Source organism: Schistocerca americana, chromosome 2 (genome assembly GCF_021461395.2).
Source record: "Schistocerca americana isolate TAMUIC-IGC-003095 chromosome 2, iqSchAmer2.1, whole genome shotgun sequence".
NCBI lineage: Eukaryota > Metazoa > Arthropoda > Insecta > Orthoptera > Acrididae > Schistocerca > Schistocerca americana.
The window spans coordinates 381,899,330-381,906,276 of record NC_060120.1 but is presented as its reverse complement, the minus strand read 5'-3'; positions in this window follow the sequence as shown (position 1 = coordinate 381,906,276).

The following is a 6,947-nucleotide window of genomic DNA, read 5'->3' as shown; positions in this document are numbered from 1 at the left end:
TATATAAAATAGAGGGAAACATTCCACGTGGGAAAAATATATTTAAACAAAAGCGCTGGCAGGTCGATAGACACACAAACAAAAACAAAATGTCTGCAAATGTCTGCTTGTGTCTGTGTATGTGTGGATGGATATGTGTGTGTGTGTGCGAGTGTATACCTGTCCTTTTTTCCCCCTAAGTTAAGTCTTTCCGCTCCCGGGATTGGAATGACTCCTTACCCTCTCCCTTAAAACCCATATCCTTTTGTCTTTCCTTCTCCTTCCCTCTTTCCTGACGAGGCAACCATTGGTTGCGAAAGCTAGAATTTTGTGTGTATGTTTGTGTGTCTATCGACCTGCCAGCGCTTTTGTTTGGTAAGTTTCATCATCTTTCTTTTTAGATATATATATATATATATATATATATATATATATATATATATATATATATATAAAAAAACAAAGATGAGGTGACTTACCGAACAAAAGCGCTGGCAGGTCGATAGACACACAAACAAACACAAACATACACAAAAAATTCAAGCTTTCGCAACAAACTGTTGCCTCATCAGGAAAGAGGGAAGGAGAGGGGAAGACGAAAGGAAGTGGGTTTTAAGGGAGAGGGTAAGGAGTCATTCCAATCCCGGGAGCGGAAAGACTTACCTTAGGGGGAAAAAAGGACAGGTATACACTCGCACACACGCACATATCCATCCACACATACAGACACAAGCAAACATATCACATATCCATCCACACATACAGACACAAGCAGACATATGTAAATATGTCTGCTTGTGTCTGTATGTGTGGATGGATATGTGCGTGTGTGCGAGTGTATACGGATGGATATGTGCGTGTGTGCGAGTGTATACCTGTCCTTTTTTCCCCCTAAGGTAAGTCTTTCCGCTCCCGGGATTGTAATGACTCCTTACCCTCTCCCTTAAAACCCACTTCCTTTCGTCTTCCCCTCTCCTTCCCTCTTTCCTGATGAGGCAACAGTTTGTTGCGAAAGCTTGAATTTTGTGTGTATGTTTGTGTGTCTATCGACCTGCCAGCGCTTTTGTTCGGTAAGTCACCTCATCTTTGTTTTTATATATAATTTTTCCCACGTGGAATGTTTCCTTCCATTATATATATATATATATATATATATATATATATATATATATATATATATATAGTTATAATAGAGGGAAACATTCCACGTAGGAAATATATATCTAAAAACAAAGATGATGTGACTTACCAAATGAAAGTGCTGGCAGGTCGACAGACACACAAACAAACACAAACATACACACAAAATTCAAGCTTTCGCAACAAACTGTTGCCTCATCAGGAAAGAGGGAAGGAGAGGGAAAGACGAAAGGAAGTGGGTTTTAAGGGAGAGGGTCCATCGATGTGACTGAAAGGAGGTACGCCATGGTCACATTGCGAGCCTTACTACAGGGGATCTAATAAGTCACTCCCTATTTTTAAATAGTTATAGTTTCTTTATTTATGAACCAATTTTCGTAGAACTACTTTTGTTAAAAACAGCACTTCTTGAGACTGTGTTTACATTATTTTTCTTTTGTTTCAGTTGGAAAATGCCGCCTGTGTTCACTGCAGAAGAACCAGCCAAAATAGCTCATCATTAGGTCTGGGGTTTTTTGGTGTGAGTGCAAAGATGGTAGAGGGCTAAACGAGGGATCCATGTAACACTGGATGCAAAAACCGTTAAAAATTGCCATTCTAAATTACTAACAACAGGGAATGTCATGGTTGTAACATGGTCAGTAAGACCATGACTTTCAAGGACACCAGAGTATGTGAAATGTTAACGAGCAGTCCCATGAAATCACTGCGTCTAGGATCTTGTGAAAGTGGTCTTTCACGTTATGCAACTGCAAAGATTCTTAAGAAATATCTCACTTTTATACCATGAAAGCCGCATTATGTGCAGCAATGTTGCCTGATGACTGTGGCAGAAGAATGACCTTTGAGAAATTTTCTTGGGTTGGAACTATGATTGACCTGAACTTTTTGAGAACATTCCATGGACTGATGAGGCAGTTTTCCACATTGCAAGATTTGTTAATAGGTGTAACTGCCATTATTGGGCAGACAAAAACCCACACAAATGGGTTGAAAAAAGCACAGGTGACAGTATGGTGTGATATCACATCATCTGAAGTTCTTGGTCCTTTGGTCCTTTCTTTCTATGGAACACAATCAATGGCAAAAGATACCTGGAAATGCTGCAAGATCGTGTAAGGCCAGTAATATCACAAAGGAACAACCCACAGCTTCACTTCATGCAGAATGGAGCACCTGCACATTTTGCAAATGATGTCCGTGAATGTAGCATGATCATTTTCCAGGTCATTGGATAGACAGATGTGGTGCACATGAGTGGCCTGCCCACAGCCCTAATTTAGTGATTTGCAATTTTTTTCTCTGGTGTTGGGCTGACACAGAGGTTTAAGAGAGAAAACCACAGAACTTGGATGAATTGGAAGCGGGATTATCTGATGTGTTAGCCCACGTTCCATCTAACATGTTGCAGGCATCAGTATCACATATACCAGCTTGTTTTAAAAAAGTGCAGAGGATGCTGGAGCTTATGTGGAGGTTTAAAATGATGTTAAACACAACCTCAAGGAGCGCAGTTTCTAACAAAAGTAGTTCTAAGAAAATTGCTTTATAAATAAAGAAATTATAACCGTTTAAAAATTGGAGTGTCATACACCCTGTAGATGGCACTTATTGTCTGTTGCTTCCAGCCGCTCATCCTCCCACTGACACAAGACTCTGCATCTCAACAATGGGGCAATAGCATGCAGGGGGATGGCACACTGAACTAATTGAGGATTGTGATATGCCTCTTTGGCTACTACGTATGCTCTTTCATTCCCCACAATACCCATGTGCCCTGCCACCCAGCAGAAAGACAGTTCCTTCTTCAGCTGTTGTAGTTAGAGGAAGGCATCCTGGATATTTTGGACTACTTTATCTGCTGGGCACAAGAATTGTAGAGTGTGAAGGGCACTCAGAGATTCGGAACATAATAGTAATTTAGTACTCAAATCACGTATCATATGCTTCAGTGCCTACAAGATTGCATGTAACTCCATGTTGAAGACAGTAAAGACCTTGAGGCAGTCGGGCCTTGAGGGCACGATCTAGGAAACCAACGGAGAAATCGTCTTAAACAATGTATTTAAAACAATGCAGGTGTTCAATATTTCCTGTACTGCAGTAAATCTAAAATTACTCTCGGCCTCTCTGCAAATGACAGACAGTTAAAACCGTGGATTTGACATTATACTTGCTACATGCCACGTGCCTCCAGCATAATGCCGCACATGGGTCCCAAACGGCCTGCTTATGGAAGATTGGAGAAAAAGTGTTTGAGAGGTGGATGAGCAATAGTGTGTTATACATGTGAAGTCGGAGCTGCATGGTACTCACACACCTGACATGCCATGAGGAGTTGCCATCTGACTGTAAGTGGTGGGTCACCAGTCTCAGCAAGAGACTTGGTATTGGGCTGGTCCTGTAAGCACCCACAGCCAACCGAATCTCCTCATTGTGGACAGCGTCAGTAACCTCCAGATAAGAAGGTCTTACTGACCCATACACTGTGCACCCGTAGTATAGCCATGAACACATGAAAGCCCTACAAAACTGGAGCAGACATGTCTTGTCCATTCCCCAAGACCTGTTATTAAGGCACTTTATGAAATACGGTGTCTTCAGGATTCTGGCTTTCAGATCCCTCAGGTGTGGCAACAACAACAATTTGGAGTAAAAAACGAGGCCCAGAAACCTCACAATCTTTAAAATGTAGAACAGTGTCCCTCCTATGCAAGTTAGGTAAATTAAAAATAAGGAGAGAATAGTTAAAATGAACTCACTCTCTCTCTCTCTCCCCCCCCCCCCCCCTCCTTCTCCCTCTCTCTGTCACACACACACACCTGCAGAGAACTGGAAACCCTCTAATCTCTGCACTGTAAGTCACAATTGGTGAGTTGCTGTTGCAACAATGGAGGAGGAACAGAAAACAGCAAAATTGTCCACAAATAAGGAGCACTGTTCAGGACTCCTCACTCTAGACGTGATAGTGATTACGGCTGTGGCAAAGAGAGTAACGCTTAAAACACTGCTTTGGGGAAACCTCTCTCCTGTTCAAAACAATCTAACAGCGTGTCACCAATGCACAGAATAAAAAACAGTTTAACAGGAAAGACCATGTGAAGATGGGGAGGTGCCCTAGAATACCGTGTCTCCAAGTAGTGTCGCACACCTTCCTAATGTCAAAGCATATACTGAGACAGTGATGTTTATTTAGAAAAGTCTGCTGAATATCCACCTCTAGCAGTGTCAGGTTGTTGACAGTGGACAGAAACCTCTGGAATGCACACGGAGAGCAGGTAAGGAGTCACCTGGTCTCTTAATAACCAATCACTCCAAGGATTTTCCAACACAGCTCATAAACGCAGTACTCCAATAACTACTAGGACCTGTGCCCTTCTTTTCTGGTTTGAGGTAAGAGATCAAAACTCTCTGTCAAAAAGTTAGGAAAGTGACCTGCCTGCCATATCAAATTAAAACATTCAAGGAGGATTTCCTTTGACACTTTAAGCACATGTTGAAACATGCAGTACTGGATTTGATCGTGACCAGGTGCAGTATCATGAGTATCAAACAGTGCCAACTCCAGTTCTCATATGGAGGAAGGGTGGTTGTAAGACTGAAAATTGTTGGATCTTAAGTCCAACTTGCCCCTCTCTACCATCGCATGGTAGTGGTGAAACACTAGATCCTGGCTGGCATTGGTAGTAGTCTTTGCAAAATGGTATACCATTGTCTGAGCAGTGTCTCCAGGCATTGTTTGGAGACAGCCCTGCTACAGCACTAGTGCTATTGGTAAAAGACTGTGTCTACTGGAAATGCTACCGATGGCTTCCAACATTTTTGTAGAACAAGCAGAATGGTTGCCATGACCTTTTCTTGCTCTCCCTAATTACACATCGAGCCTTGGCTCTCGATATCCAAAATACTGCGAGGTTATTTGCTGTTGGGTGGTACTTAATCCATCAAAGAGGCACATGCCAGCCCCAGATCGCTGAGCACCAACACTTATCAGTCTACCATGGTATGGGTTTCCTCCTAAGATTATCTGAGGTCTTTGGGAATGATAAGTCAATGACATGATGGATCACTCATGGAGATGTGCCTGTGTTGGGAGTTTCAGCTGCTCCACATGTCCTGAACCCATTAATGTCCCACTGTAATATGGGAGCCATCTATTATGGGGGTACCACTTTTATCCTATCCTTTTGGTGGGGAGGGGAGCCTGCAATGGGTGAGGACTCAGTCTCGGGGCGACATCAAGGTCCACCGGCTCTACAGAAGAATCATTAGCAATGTCAAAGAAGACAATGTCAACATCTTCAGACTGTTTACGTCCCAATTCTGTCAGTGATGGATGCTTTGTCTTTGATCTTTTGCCCTGGGTAGGCTTTGAAGCCACAACTGTGGCAGTGGTAGCGGCAGTGGCAGCACTGGATGGCATACCATACTGAATCTTTGGAGGGGCAGAGAATTCTGAAACAGCAGCAACCATAGCATTTTCTGAAGTTCTAGGGGGAAGTACAGGTGTCAAAGTAATTCCAGCAGCACAAGTGCATTGATAAATGCAGGTACTAGTGCTGTCACTAGCAACATCCATTTGTGTAGCAGTATCAGCTGTCTGCACTGGCTGTTTAAGAAGTGAAGCAAAGGGGGTGGTAAACATTGGAGTCAGCACGGCTTTATAAATCTTTTTGGCCTCACCATACGGGATACATTTTGCAGCCTTAAGCTCTTCTATCTTCCATTCTTTAAGATATATGATGCATCCCGATTGCAGACAGGGTTAGCCTCAGAGCAATTTACACACTTCAAAGGAGATGAAAAAGTGACTCCTTTGTGGGCGACCTAAAGGCATTTGCCACAAGTGGCTCCTCTGTGACACCCAAGAGTAGTATGCCCAAAGTGCTGGCATTTGAAACAGCTCACTGGGTTGGGGAAATAAGGCTGCATCTGTAGGCAAAGGAAATCTATCTCAATGTGTTCAGGAAATTTCATGCTTCTGAACATCAGGATAAAGGAATCTGATTTTACAAGATCCCCATACACCCTCTTCATGGTGTTTTTCATGTCAACCATACCTTCTGGAGACCACTGATCTTTCAGTTCCTCCTTTGGAATGTCCATCAGATCCTTGCACATCACAACACCTTTGCTGTAATTCAAGGTGGTGTGCAGCTCAGTTTCAATGGCATATTCCCCAAGGCACTGCACTTTCTGTAGGTTCTTAACTTACTGGGAACTAGATGATTCTACCAATAGTGTTCCATTACACGATACCCTGGCTAATTTTAAAGTGCCTGAAAAGCCTTCTAAGTCTTTTTGAGTATAGAAAGGCAAATATCTCTCGAAGCTTCTCTCTTTCCTTTTTATTATTAAAAACACTTTCTGATTACCAGCACACATTCTGTTACCAGAGGCAACACTTCTGAAAATAACTCATGAGTCAGAAGTACTTTCTACATGAGCCCTCTTGTTTGATTGGGTGTTGGTACCTGCCAGCAGCCTACCCTTTCTGCTAAGAGGAGGAAGAGAGAATCTCAAGGGTTCCACCTCAGTCCCATGAGCAGTTAGGGAAATAAAAGTCCACCTAGACAGAACTCCACATGCCTAGGTAAACCTTATGCAACCGAGGTGTAGCAGGTTCCCCAGAGGATGCCCACTACAACTGTTCCCCTCAACTGCCATGTATCTCATTGGGGCACAGCATATCTTGAGATTGAGGTATTTGTTATAGAGGCTTTTACCATCCTCCCTATCTGTGCAGTCAACCCAAGACCCCTGTTCCCCTTAACTCACAATGATCCACTGCTGCGTGGCATAGTGATCACTGAAAAATGCCCAGAGCT